General features: G+C 36.6%; 1 protein-coding gene and 1 pseudogene across 1 annotated transcript in view; one reads left to right on the top strand and one right to left on the bottom strand.

Moving 5' to 3' along the window:
* Window positions 1-14,679, bottom strand: part of PCDH7 (protocadherin 7) — a 414,638-nt gene that overhangs the window by 63,826 nt on the left and 336,133 nt on the right. The window lies entirely within an intron of this gene.
* On the top strand, window positions 11,948-12,105 carry LOC125110440 (uncharacterized; annotated as a pseudogene).

The raw sequence follows: 14,679 nt of genomic DNA, 5'->3' as shown, positions 1-14,679 counted from the left end.
GTATCAGATACCTGCCATCTGCAACTCATTCTAAATTTCCACTTTAACATCCTTTGCAAAAGCTTTGCATATTTTCATTAGATTTTTGCATTTATATCATATCACTGCATTAATATGAATATAGATATAGATATATAGATAACATTTGCAATCATATTTTATTCTCTCCTTGTTTTTGACTTTTGTGCTAAAGATCTCTGATAGGATGTGTTGAAGCAATGATAATGAACATTTTAGGGTAATTTCAAATTTTAAAGGAATTCTTCCAATGTTTCATTACTAAACATAATATTTCAAGAGAATTGAGGAAATTCCCTTTTATTCCAAGTTTGCTAAGCTTTTGTTTAACATGAATGAGAGGTATTTCATCTGCTGATATAACCATTATTTGTTTCTTCTTTAATATTATAATGTGGTGAATTACATTAATAGATAATCTGTGTAATAATGATGCATACCAGATCTCCCCCTCTGTTTGGGGTCTTCATAAAGTTAATACCTATAATAATATTAACTCTGCTGAAATGATGAAAAAGTGCAATTTTGCCTTTTTCCTTTGGCATACAAATAATGTGAGAAAACAATAAAATGCAGCTTACTCAGTGTTTGCTTGTTTGAATAAAATGTAGACAACATTATAAGTATAAAGATTTAAAAGCAGTTTAGATGAGAAAACATCAACACTGGCAGTATATTTTAGTGCCATTGTTTTAAATTAAAGTCTTATGTATGTTTTAGGAAAGTAGAAAGAAATAAGTTTCTATCTTTAAGATTTTCCTTTAGAACATTGCTGCGTGAAAGAAATACATTTTAAAATGTTTACCTTTTTAATTCCAACAAGCAACAAACGAAAATTAAATAAAGTATGAACTGAAGTGGATCCTTTTTGATAAACGATGCTACCTGCAGAAGGTGAACATGTTATATTCTGGATGTAGGTTTACCTGATATACTTTAATATACATTGACAGAGTTGGTAACATAAGCTTGATGATGACTAGGCCAGAGCTGGTTCCTCAGACATACTGGGTACCAACAAATAAGATTCATTCTACTCTTTCTAAGAGCTTTAAATACAGCATGGCTTTCAGACTTCAGACTACACAGGGACAAGCAAAAGAACTGTCTCACTAGAATAAAATACATGTGCCAAATAGTATTTGCATGCTGCTGAACTGTAAGGAGACATACAAATACATGTCAATACATATACAAATACAGACATACAAATATTCCTAGAAGAATATTCCTAGGGGTACACGGGAACAGGCACACTGATTTCACACCTACATGAACTGTGCCAGGGTTTGCTGGAGTATTGTGCACCCCTTTGAGTTTAAAGCTGTTTAAACTTTCTTCTGGGACATATGGAGGTAAAATGAAGAACATTTTAGTAGAGAAAGTGAAATGGTGAAGCTGATTCAAGGAATAATTGGGGGAGGGGGAGTTCCCATTGTGGCTCAGTGGTTAACGAATCCGACTAGGAACCATGAGGTTGTGGGTTCGATCCCTGGCCTTGCTCAGTGGGTTAAGGATCTGGTGTTGCCATGAGCTGTGGTGTAGGTCGTATACGTGGCTCGGATCCCGAGTTGCTGTGGCTGTCGTGTAGGCTGGTGGCTACAGCTCCAATTAGACCCCTAGCCTGGGAACCTCCATATGCTGTGGGTGCAGCCCTAGAAAAGACAAAAACAAACAAACAAAAAGGGAATAATTGGGGGAAGGAAAGAAGGGGAGAAGGAAAGGAAGAAGGAAATTTTGGATTTAATTGGCTATTGATATCTGAAGAGGAATGGATATCATGTATATGTATAACTGATTCACTTTGCTGTACACCTGAAACAAACACAACATTGTAAGTCAACCACACCCAATAAATTTTTTAAGCTATTTACAAATCACATTCCTCTGCCATGATATCCCTGCCATGAGGCACAATAGGGCCCAGGTCCAGATAGTCAGATGCTGACTTTTGCTTTCTGTTGTGACAGAGCTAATGTTATCTAAAGAGGAACGGAGTTGGCCACCTGTCTTGAGGCTCTCAAGTCATAATCCAGACCTCTGGTTCTCAACCCTGGTGCCCAGCTAAGTTGCCCGTGAGTCTTTTAAAAAGTATCCATATCTCAGACATAAAGACTGAGAATCTTCACTGAGGTCACACAGCTTCTACTTGTGAGGGATACCTTAGACTTGGAAACTTAGTCTCCGAAGGCTAAGAGACATCTGTGCCGGAGGTCCAAGCTGACCAGGTAGTGGAACCAACTCAGAGATCTGTTATTTTCCCTTTTGATTTACTCTTTTTTTTTTCCCCCTCTTTTAAGGGCCACACCTGCGGCATATGAAGGTTTGCAGGCTCGGGTTGAATCATCGGAGCCACAGCTGCTGGCCTATGCCATAGCCACAGCAACACAGGATCTGAGTTGCCTCTGCGCCCTACACCACAGTTCAAGGCAATGCAGGATCCTTAACCCACTAACTGAGGCCAGGGATCGAACCCGCAACCTCATGGTTCCTAGTCGTATTTGTTTCTGCTGTGCCACAATGGGAACTCCCCTTTTGATTTACTCTTAATCCCTGGTTCTTTCTATCATGAGTACGTTGGCAATCTATAAACAGCACTCTGTCATCACTATGATTAGTATCATACCACGTAAAAGTGGCACTTCTGGGCAAATGCAAAGGTCATACGTGTGATTACAGAACAGAGCTGAATAAATGAAAATAAGGCAACAGGAACAAAAACACAGGTCACTGATGGCAACGTATTGTACAAAGGTAACAACGTATTGTTACATAACAAATAACGATACCATCACTTTTATCCACATCTGTCTCTGTTTGTAAGAAAGGGTGAGGTCCAGAGAGTCATGTAATTTCTTTTATGCAGGCTCCCTTTCAAAGCCTTTTTCAGTAAAGCCTTAATAAGTACTCTGCAGATGAGAAGGACATGGCTGATTATATGCTGGGGTAGGAGGAGAAGAAGAAAGGCCACTAACATTTCCTTCTAATTCCTATTAATTTTCCTGGTACAAATGATGAGCAATGTATCAGTGGGAAGGAATCTCATACACAGAGTGGTGTGGCTAGGCCACTCAGAGATGAAGCTTTCTACCAAACTGAGAACTTTATCTTTTGCCTAGTATAGAAAGGACTAAGAATTTATATTCATTATTAACACCATCTTTGAAAATGATGATGTAAATATATGAGGATGCTGTATTCAACTAAACACCTCTTGTCCTAGGCCCAAATGGAAACAGTCCTAAGGAACATGAGCAAGTTACTTGCTCTCGTATTTGCAACCTAGTGTGTATATGTTGTGCAGGAATGGAAGGGGAAGGCAGAATAAATACAGAAGCAAGGGGATAAATGGAATGATTTCAGATAAGAGGGGTGATATGATTGAGTGTGATGGGGCTGTTGAGGTTGGATTGTGTATATGTCTAATTTAGAACAGATAGGGTGGTGACATTTGGGATTGGATCTGACAGATAAAACAGGCTATTTGCATCTTGGGGAAAAAGAATGAGAGCAGTATGAAGAGCAAGTGCAAAGGCCCTGGGGTATTAGCTTGATGTTTGAGGAATAGATAGAAAGGTAGTTTGGCTGATATATAAGCCCAAAGGAGGTTGACCGGAGATGAGTTCAGGATCATGAAGGCTTCAAGTACTGGGATATTTTACAGGGCATGGCAAGGAATTTAGATTTAATTCTCATAGAAATGGATTGGAGGATTTTAAACAAAGAGTTGAATACCTATATTGAAAGGGATTATGATTTACCATCCTAAAACAAATGCTATATTCTGTTCTAAAACACTATATGTGAATATAGTGGGACAGTCCTTCCATATAATCATTATATATCATCTAGTATTGAGTCTTGATATAGTGGGGCAGAGGTCAGAGAATCTGCTGTTTTATTTCATAGAGAAAATGTGCTTCTTTTCATATTTATCATGTTTGGTGACCTTATGTAGAAACAGCCATAACCTTGTTTTAAAATCTTTCATTTGGCCATTGAGTTTCTTATAACTTTCAATGAGTTCTTATCTCTTCAGTTGCTCTGTTCTCCCTGAAATGCAGAGATTCATATTAGACTGAGTAAACTGGGAGGAAGCAAATGGGCTAAGAGTTTTTCAGCTGAATTCTTCAGTTCTTTTAAATGATGGACACACTATAAAGTCTACTTGGTCCAAGATATGTGTACAATTGGGAAGGTACTAGATATCGGTGGGTTGACTATATTACAACTCATTCTGTTTGTCTATGTAGGCTATAAATCAGTGCCCGAGAGGTGGTGCCGAAGTTCAGCTCAGAACTTTCACTGCTCTGCTCACATGACTGCAGAGTCCAAATGGCTGTGGAATAAAGTCCTGTTTCCCAAGCACAGCACTCCAGTCTTGCACCCTGACAAACATTATGCCTTTCCACACGTGTCTTCATTTGCAAATATTTATTTCACCTGCTTTGACAATTCATCTTAGACTCTCCCCATCCACCCTAATATTTACAGACCCTTCAGGATCCAGCCCAAATGTCAATTTTTCCATTAAGCTTTTCCTGATTCTCCCATGTAGATTTAATTGATAATGTGTTTTACTCCCATAACACTCTGAAAGCTCCAACTGAAGAATTTATTATATAGTCTTGTAATTATCTCTTTTTGACTTTTATACTCCAACATGAAGAGTGGTTCCCTCCTGGACAGGCATTATGTTTTATTCACTTTGTTTCCTGAGTTTATCACTAGTTCATACTGGGAACTAACCCATTTCAGGGACTCCACGAACTGAATGGATGAGTGAATGAATGGAAGATGGCAGGCAGCTATTATTCTTGCCTTATATTTGCCTCATTCCCCTAATGCGCTCTGTGTAATGTGATTGGGATAAAAATGACTCTCTGAAATGGCTTCAGATTTCTGGATTTGTGTCTCCACGCATGCTGTTTCCCCATTCTTATAGTTGCCTCCTTCCACTAATGACAATACCTGTTAACTCTAGCACATTTTCCAAAACCCATGTAAAATGGTCACTCCACAAAGCCCTTCCTCACTTCTGATCCAAGAGCCACCCCTCTCTCCTCTGCATTCCTTCTTACCTTATCAGTGCTTCCCTTTGCCTCGTTTCTTTCTATGCTGGGTCTGTTTACATTAAATCATAATTACTGGTGCACAAGTCTTTATGCTTGTGTGCAATTATAAGCTCTTTAAATGAGATCATATATGGTTTTCTTTGTACCATTCTCTTCTAGCCATGCACAGGAGCACATACTTTAGGGCGAGGCAACCGCAATGCTCAATAGAATAACTGATGTAGTTACAAATGTTATCCTGTTTGCATTTTTTTCAAAATAGATTTCACATATTACTTCCCCAAAGATGACAAGACCTGGCAAAACCCTTCATTGTATTGGGCATTTTTATTTGTCCAAAGAATTTCTTTGGAGTTTATACCAATTTTGTTTTTGTCTAGAAACGTGCTAATGTGCATTTATTGTGTATTTTAGATTGCTCCAATACTGTCTTCCAAAGAAAATTAGCTTTGTTACATTTCCAAACTTAGAAAAACAAAGATAGTAAAAATGAGTCATAGCTCTGACACCAGTTTAGCACTAAAAGTAGTTATTTATATGAGCTAATCTAAAAGTAATAACCAAAGAAAGTGTTTTCACTCTCTTCTGAATACACAGGAAAGCAGATATCCTATTATTGGCATCTACCATTAATTACAGAATCTACTTAACAGTGCAGGAGAAAAAATGTTTCTAAATGTTGTATTCCTGTGTATTTCTAAAAGGGTAAAGGGTAAAAGGAATAGCTTACTTAATACTACAATCTAAGTGAAAGGTGAGGGGTTTATGCCGGGGATGATGATGGGAGTATGTTCGCATGAAATCAGAGCACCGACTCTGCAGATGAACTAAGGTGGGTGAGATAAATGTAATGAATTGAGCTCTCTCTGCAGACTTACCCTATTATTTCATCACTAATGAACTGAGTTGTCCAACATCAAAGGCAGATAGAGCAGAACTAAAGTTTACCTACATTTGCTAAAACCTTCAACTCTCTTTTGTAATGCCAAAGTGTCATTCTGCTAGGATGATCTGTCAAAGATGTAGTTAACAGCACTCAGTTTATATAACGTTACCTTCAAAAAAACCCACATCTTTTACCAATTTTTTTTTTCTGGGCAAATAATTGATTTTCTTTCATATGGATAAAAAATAAAAAATTTTACGTGTATAGACATGCATATACACGTAAGCAAGATGATGAATGTAAAATATAGCTTCAGAGAGATGGTGAATTTTTGGCTTTGGGGAAAATAATAGCTTCACTGTGAGTTAATACTATGTATTGTCTACATATATTTTTTTCCTCTCCCAGAGACTTAAAAAATCTACTAAAGACTATTCTACCTGTGAATGAGCTTTGAATTACCTTTGCTTCTGTCAAAGCCCCATTTATCAACCTGACAGTGTGAGTCTCTAAAAACAAATAAGGGCAGGAGGGGGCTCTGAACTCTTGCCTTGGCAGAATTAAGCTTCTTTTCCACAAGGGAAAGGCATCCTATAGACAGCTGTAGTATTTTGCACAAACCAGTGAAATACTACACAGTGTCTTTTTTGCGGGGGACCTTATATAAACTGTGTCTTATATAACCTAAGTACCCCTACATTGCAACAGTGCATTAACAAATACATATATTTGTTCATCTCCATGAATCTAAAGTTTTAAAATGCAAGAGTTCAGGAGAAAAAAACCAAAACAAAACACCTCCTCTGTAAAAGTAACCTCTGATTATGTTTTTTTTTTTTTTGCGTATTTTTATATTTGTTCTTATGGTCTTTGTGTAAAAACCTAAAGCCAAAATTATTTGACATTCTTTGAGAAATATTTTCTACAGGCTACACTGATTTTAAAAATCTGATTAGGTCTATACAAGCCTGAGTTTAATACAGCTATCATTCGATTAATACAACAAAATGGTTTGCTTGAGCAAATGCCTACATGTAAACATTCAACATCCAGGCACAGATGTCTGTGTTTTATTAACCAATGTCCTTGAGAACATAGCTATGTAACTTGAGCAACTCCTTTTCACTAATGGAGTGGAACTTTGTAGAGAGAATTCTATTAAACAAAAAGTCAGTCTTATTATTGGATCTTGCTGGATCAATGATGCTAAAAACATTACCCAACTGGTTTGAAAAGTAGTCATTGTCAAATGTCCATCTAAATAATTACGCCCATTTTGTTTAAATGAAACATGTTAAAAATTATACCATTGAATGAGCGTGTGTGTTGGTTTCTTGATAAATCATGCCACAGGTGAACTCTTTAGAACACCCAGAGTAGAAGTTGATGGTAGATTAAAAAAATATATTCATTCTTACATGTATATGCATATTTCACACTTTTTCCAAGAAATTACTTTGTATGAATTCTCCCTTCAATAGAAAGGAAAATTCACTTAGTCTTAGAGTACCCTTTCCTTTTAAAATTAAAGTCTGACAGATTAGTTTATTTTCGCATTGAAAACCAGATCAGTTGCAACCAGTATCTCAATAATTAAAGTATTCGAGCTGTGATAGGCTATTGCACAATAGTTCAGCTTTCAAGAAAGCAGAATCTCAGAAATTAAGCTTTGTTGATTAGTTGAGAGACTTGCCAATGGAAAATGAACTAAACCTGAGAAAATCTTAGATAAATTTATATTTTTACAGAATGCAGACAATGGATAAAGGGGTTCAAAAGGTACAAACTTCCAGTTGTAAAATAAGTAAGCCATGGAAATGCAATGTACAGTATGGCGACTACAGTCGATAATACTGTATTGCATATTTGAAAGTTGTAAGAATAATAGATCTTAAAAGTTCATATCACAGGAAAAAGCATCTTTGTAATTATGGTAATAGATGTTAACTGGACTTGTAGTGATCATTTCTCAGTATATACAATATTATATCATTATGTTGTATACCTGAAGTTAATATGTCAATTACAACACACACACAGAGAAATAAAACAATAAAAAAAACAAATACCGCCAATATAGCCAATGCTACCTTATGAATAGGTATAAAAATTAAATATAAACATGAAAAAATAAATACAAATTTTGTCAGATGACCCGGTAATCGAATAAGAAAGTTTTCCTCACCTTTCATTCATAGAAAAGGTTCAGTTTTAAAGGAAATGTTGGTATAATTACATCTAACTTTTACTATCATTTGCTCTGCAAACTTATGCAAAAACTAAAGGTTATTCTAGAGCAATTCAAGTCATTAAAGTATCATTTTGAATGAAAGGCATTGCAAGCTCATTTTTGCTTTCCTTAAGCATATTATTTTTAATAATATGTAAGATGATGCCCATTTATTCTCACTGGGATTTCTCTGCTAAGTTTTTTGTTACAAAATTCTTCAATTGATCACTGAGAGTGCCCTCAGTTCCATGAGAAGCAAAAGCATTTTCACAAGGAAACTTGAGGCATGAGGTACCATGGAGACTTGCTTATTTCAGCAAAGTGAATGAATTGGATGAGGTTTTTGATGTTCAGATTGAACAGAATAAAGCCAGTCCTCCATGGATTAATGTTTCTGAAAACTGAAAGGCCTGTTTTGCAACAGTTGGCAGAGGGCTGCCTTATGGTTGAAGTAAACTCCTTTTTTAAAAACTCCCATTTATCCCTAAAAATAAAGACACAGAGGAGGAAATCATGGAGTATTTTAAAAAGCATTTATATTGTCTATCAGTTTAGCACTTAGCTCAGACATAACAGCTATTTCAATATGTAAGTACACACAGATTAAGAAGTTACATGTACTTAACACAAAGTGGTCGTCTTTTTGTTATCCCAGCATTTCTAGGACAAAGTCAGGGGAAGTATTTGGAACCATATTTTAAAACAAATGTTATTCCCTGAATTATAGGTCTTCTGTCTGTTCTGGAAATAGTTACATGGCCAGTGTAATTATGGTTTATATGAGTCACAGAAGCTGCTCTAGGCACTGTTCATCCTATTTATACTCAAGTCCTGGAACAAATATTCAGAAGTTATGGAAACAATGACAAAGAACTATGTCAGGTGAAGTTCAATGGCCAGAGCCTCCTTTCTTATAACTCCAACTAAACTTAAGGATCCCAGCATACAGGGCAGGAAGACCTCCTGCCTCCCTGGAAGTCCTCAGTAGTTATGAAGGGATGTACAAGGAAGGTCACAGACTCTTTTGAGGTTTGACCTTGCTGGGCTCTTATAGAGAATTGAATCCTATGAAAAAATTTGGTCATAGCAATTTTCTCTACTGCAGAATAATGCACTTCACAAGAGAAGTGTCAGATTATTGAATTCTTTGTGTTGAAATACTCTTTGTACCAGGGTGTATATATTGGACCCTACAAGCCAAATACAGTTCCTATACATTCTGTGTAGCTCCAGCTTACAAGTCATCTTGCTGTGTGGGAATTTTATAGAGCAACAATGTCTTAGTTGAAGGTCACTGAATTTTTTTTCCTAGTTTTTGATTCTTTGAGTAGAATCAAAGGAAAGAAAACCGAACTTATGAGAATTCCAGTTTTAAAAGTAGAAAAAAATAAAGTTCTATTTTCCCAAAAGGCAAAACTAGCAATACATTTGGAAAGTCTTGTCTCCATATTCACTCTCTCTCAAAAGTAAGTATGTGTGGACTGTATCAAACTGTAAGCCCATGTGTAGAAGAGCCTATGTATTTAAAAGCAGTTGGGGGCAATTAGATCCTTAAGGAGTATATAGTAAATACTGAAAACATACATTTTGGGGTTTTGTTTTATTTTTGGCTGCTGCACAGCATGCAGAAGTTCCTGGGCCAGGGATCGAACCCATGCCACAGCTGTAACCAGAGCTACAGCAGTGACAATGTGGATCCTTAACCCCACTGAACCACGAGGGAACTCATGAAAATACATCTTTTGATATGAAAGAGTCTGTGAGGCTCGAAATAGTCTCTCTTCCAGAATGAAGCAGAATTTTTACTACTATTATTTCATTGTATGCATAATTTATTTTTAACAATTTAATATCTCTTTCTGTGGACAATCTTCTGCTATGTCTAGGAATGAACTTATCAAGATTCCCCACAGATCTTAAAAGGAATGTTTGTTTCATTGAAAAATTTTTAAAAGGTGTTGTAAGTTGATAAAAAATGAATTAATTTGATGACCTAATGGAACCTTAGCAAACAACATTTTGCTCCTCACTCATGTCACTTTCTCCCTGGTGCCTTGATGTTTCATTTTGTGATCTAGTCACTTTTCTCTCTCACCCCTATATCCTTCCAGCTAACATTTACTAACACTCCACTGAGTACCGCAATGCATGCAACAATTGATCCTCAATTTTCAGGGAAAGAAAATGAGTTTCAACCATTTAAAGTTTTGCCTCACAAGGCAGGTAAACAACAGAGCCCAGACTCAATCCTGGCCTTTTTAATCTTAACCAGGCATATTGCAATGCAGAGATGAAATTTCTCTGAATTAGATTTTGAGAGTCAGCTTCATTAGGAATTGAAATACATCTGAGAGATTACTGGAATAGAGGTTCCCAAACCCTGCTGTGCACCAAAATCACTAAGGAGTAAAGAACAGATTCTTGGGCCCTGGTCCTAAATTCAGATTCTTCTGGATGAGGGTGGAGCTAAGGTATTTGTATCTTGAACATGCTTCACAGCTGAATGAATGCTCAGTGGTTGTGGAAAGCATGGAACTCTTCCAGATCTCTTATTTTAGAGATGACAGCTGAGGCTTGGGTTTGTGATGATGGCAGAAATGAAGCCCAGACTTTTCCTCTCAGCAATCTTTTTTTCTACTCTATTGTGACTGGCAACTAGTTCTTGTGTACAACTGTCCTGGGGAACTGCACAATTATTATTTTATTTCTCTGTATTGTCTCTGTAACTGAGCAGGACCTATGAGGCCTTCCCAGGGCCAGTACCTTCCCCATATCCTTTGCGGTTTGCACCTCTCTAAGTACCCGGATGAAAACCTCAAGCATTTCCTGAGTTTTTCAGATGCTAACAACCACCACCAAATGGAAGGAATTAACTACTTGATGATCACGAGCAAGTAACCCCCAGACCTATCAGCCCCTAAAGATCGGTAATTTTAACCACCCTGTTACCTCATCATCAACCAATCAGAATGGTGCATGAGCTGATCCCATACCCTGGGACACACCTCCCACATCTGGCTTTTAAAAATGCTTTGCTTTCTTGAGCACGACTAGCAGCCCGTTCTCCTTGCATGGCCCTACAATAAACCTTTCTCTGCTCCAAATTCCAATTCTTTTGGTATTATTTGGTTTCATTATGCACTGGACACATAAACTTGCATTCAGTGACATCTCTCATAATTTTTCTTTAGGAAACTGTGAATGCAATGAATATATTTATTGGGAGAGACTTGCTTTAAAATGTTCTGGGAACACTGTGCCTTGTCTACTATTATTTTGGTTAAAGGAAACAGTGGGAGCAATTGAACCCTTATGAAAAAATATTTAATACCACAGATGGTACCCTCCATATGGGAAAGCATATTTGGGTTGTTAAGTATTGTGTCAGTGGCCTGACCAAAACACATTAAACCTCATTGAAAATCAAATTTCATGTCAGAGCACCTTGAAAGAGCAATCCCACAGTGAAATTCCAAGGGGGCAAGTGTACACAACAGATTGATTGAGCCCATTAGAAGGTGTTTGAGACACTGTTACGTTCCGAGAATGTGGCTTTGGTGAGTGAGAACGGCTAATAATGGCACCTGAACTAATTTCCCACTTGAATTCTCACTTTGTTTTAATCTTCTACTAACTATGAAGAGAAAAATTAAAGGAATATAATTTTTTGAAAGCTTCTTAACATTTGGGCAGAGAAAGGCAGATTGTAATTTTTTTTTTTTTTTAAAGGGGGAGAGTGTCTCTTCTCAGCCTTTTGGCTAAAATCAAGTATAGTATCTGTTCTTACCAGTTTGAGGAGGAAGGCAGCTTATGAGTACCTTTATTCTTATGTAATAGATCATTAGTATTTCATTATAAAACTCATTATATTAAAACAATATTCAAGCTGAACTAACTTTAAGTCCTTCATTTAACATAGGGGAAATGAAGCATTTCTTTCTAATTATTTGTAGGTATTAGCTCCTAAGTTAGACAATGAATCTTTAGAGAAAAATTGCCTGGACTTACATTGTGTTGCAATGTCACAGAAACTCAAGTGAAACCTTACTTGAATGGGATGTGAATATCTGTTGAATTAATGATATGGCCACCATGGACCTAGATGGTGACCATTGGTCAGCATGATGTTTCTGAGGATACAAGGAACAGCCACATACGTGATACTAGCTTTCAAGAACACTGGAGGAAAAATGGGGCAGGACTAACTAGGTCTAAGACTTAATTACCCTATAGCATGTCTCTCCCAGTTCCACCTCTATTATCAACAAATTGTACTGTAAAGTGTCTTGATATAAAGTAATTTTTTACTCCTGATTCCAAAAGTTTCCACCGCAGATTTCTGTGACTATTACAATGAAACCTAATGGATAATAATGACTGTCAACTCTACCTTGAGAGAACACTTTTCAACTTTCCTAAGAGTTAAAAAGCTGAAAAGAGAAAAAACAAAGAAGATGAGGCAAAAAGCACACAGTCACAATGACAGAACCTCACCATCTACGACTCAGAACTTGCTAATTCATTTAATAATCAACTACTAAATGTATACTGTACACATGATTTTGTCTCTAATGCCACATATTTTTCTAAAGCTCTAACCACCATGTAGACTGCATATTTCCTCTTCCACTGCTGACTACATGCTCTGTCATTGGAGAAGCATTAATTTTACCTTGAGGTGATCTCTTAGCAACAGGTAAGTGAGGGAAAAGAAAGTTGAAAATTGCAACCCTGACTCCAAGGAGGCACAAAGTGAAGACAATTTTCCGTAAAGTCCATTTAATTTAAAATCTCTTTTCTCCCTCTCAGACAGCCTTCCCACTAAGCACTGCTATTAAAGCACTGCTCATTCCACCTCACCAAGAATTGCTCTCCTGGTTGTTTCGATGACTCACTGCCAAGTACACTAGACTGAAGCTGCCACATGGATCTTATATTCATTGCCAATATGCAGGGGAAAGGATGAGAATAAGTCAAATATCTAGTGCCCCTGTATTGCCAGAAGAAAATAATAACATGCCAGGTTTACACAGCCTCTCTCAGAGGGGTGTCTGACTTCTTTACAAAAGCACCACAGGGGTGATAAAATACATTACCATACTATTCAACAAATGGGATTCTAAATGAAAGATTCTTACCACATTCAACATCAAAGTCAGCTTGAGAACTGTCATCAAAAGGTCATTATCAGGAGTTCCCGTCGTGGTGCAGTGGTTAACGAATCCAACTAGGAACCATGAGGTTGCGGGTTCGGTCCCTGCCCTTGCTCAGTGGGTTAATGATCCGGCGTTGCCGTGAGCTGTGGTATAGGTTGTGGATCCGATTTTCTTCAGTTGATAATCTAAACTTCTCTGCACCTGACATTCTAATTTTTCATCTAGAAATGGATATATTTATATGTATGACTCGTTCACTTTACTGAATACCTGAAACTAATATAATAATGTAAGTCAACTATAGTCCAATAAAATTAAATTTAAAAAAGTATTGATACTTATCATATGGCCCAAAACATGATGTTGGGTCCCTTGACCTGCTTTTTGATATAGAGTATATTGTAATATACATGTAAAAAATCCAAACATTCAAATTATCTTCTGCTTTTAAAACATTTTTGTAGACTCTGTGTCAGGAGTTGAAGCTCAGAAATAGCACATACTTTTCAGTTGGCAGTGGATTAAATCCCTTCTCCAGTGATTACCAGCTATTTAACTTGGGGAGGATTAATAAATCTCTTTTAATCTCAGTTTCTTCATCTATATCTATTGACATTTATAAAAAGCCTACACTCACTGAGATATTATAAAATACAGCAGAGATAACATGAGAATTGCTTAGCTCAATGTCTAACATGTACATGCTCATTAAATATTAGATAACATTATACTCTACAGACTGGGACAGACAATTTAAATAATGAATGCACTACTTTGAATATCTATCCTCTTGTCATAAAGGAGATAACATCATTCTTTAAAATCAATTATCCATTGCTTTGAATGTAAGCACTGCCATTTAATTTGTGCAGTCTCTTTTCAAAGTTACTTAACCTGAAATCAGTTTGCTCTGTGAAACAGAACTGTGAAATGGAAAAAAAAATAATACATATCTCACTTGGATAGTTTTGGAAAAATAATAATAATGATAATAAATACTATCATTTGTTGAATCTGATGATAAGTCAGGCCCAAAATTAAACACTGCATGCATAGTAGTATATTCAAACTTGCAAAATCTTTTTGAATTATTTTGAGGAATCAATCCTTAAGAATTAAATGTAGGTGAACCACCTAAATCTAATGGAATAATTAGTTGGTATTAGAAATGAGGTGTTATGTACTTGCTTATAGGAACTTATATGTTATCTCCTGAATACGTGAATAACTTATATATTATCTCCTGAATACGTGAATTTTTGAAGGAAAAGACATGCATATACTTTCCCTTCCATTACAGCAAACCACATGGGC

Source organism: Phacochoerus africanus, chromosome 10 (genome assembly GCF_016906955.1).
Source record: "Phacochoerus africanus isolate WHEZ1 chromosome 10, ROS_Pafr_v1, whole genome shotgun sequence".
Lineage (NCBI taxonomy): Eukaryota > Metazoa > Chordata > Mammalia > Artiodactyla > Suidae > Phacochoerus > Phacochoerus africanus.
This window is presented reverse-complemented; position numbering and strand designations above follow the sequence as displayed.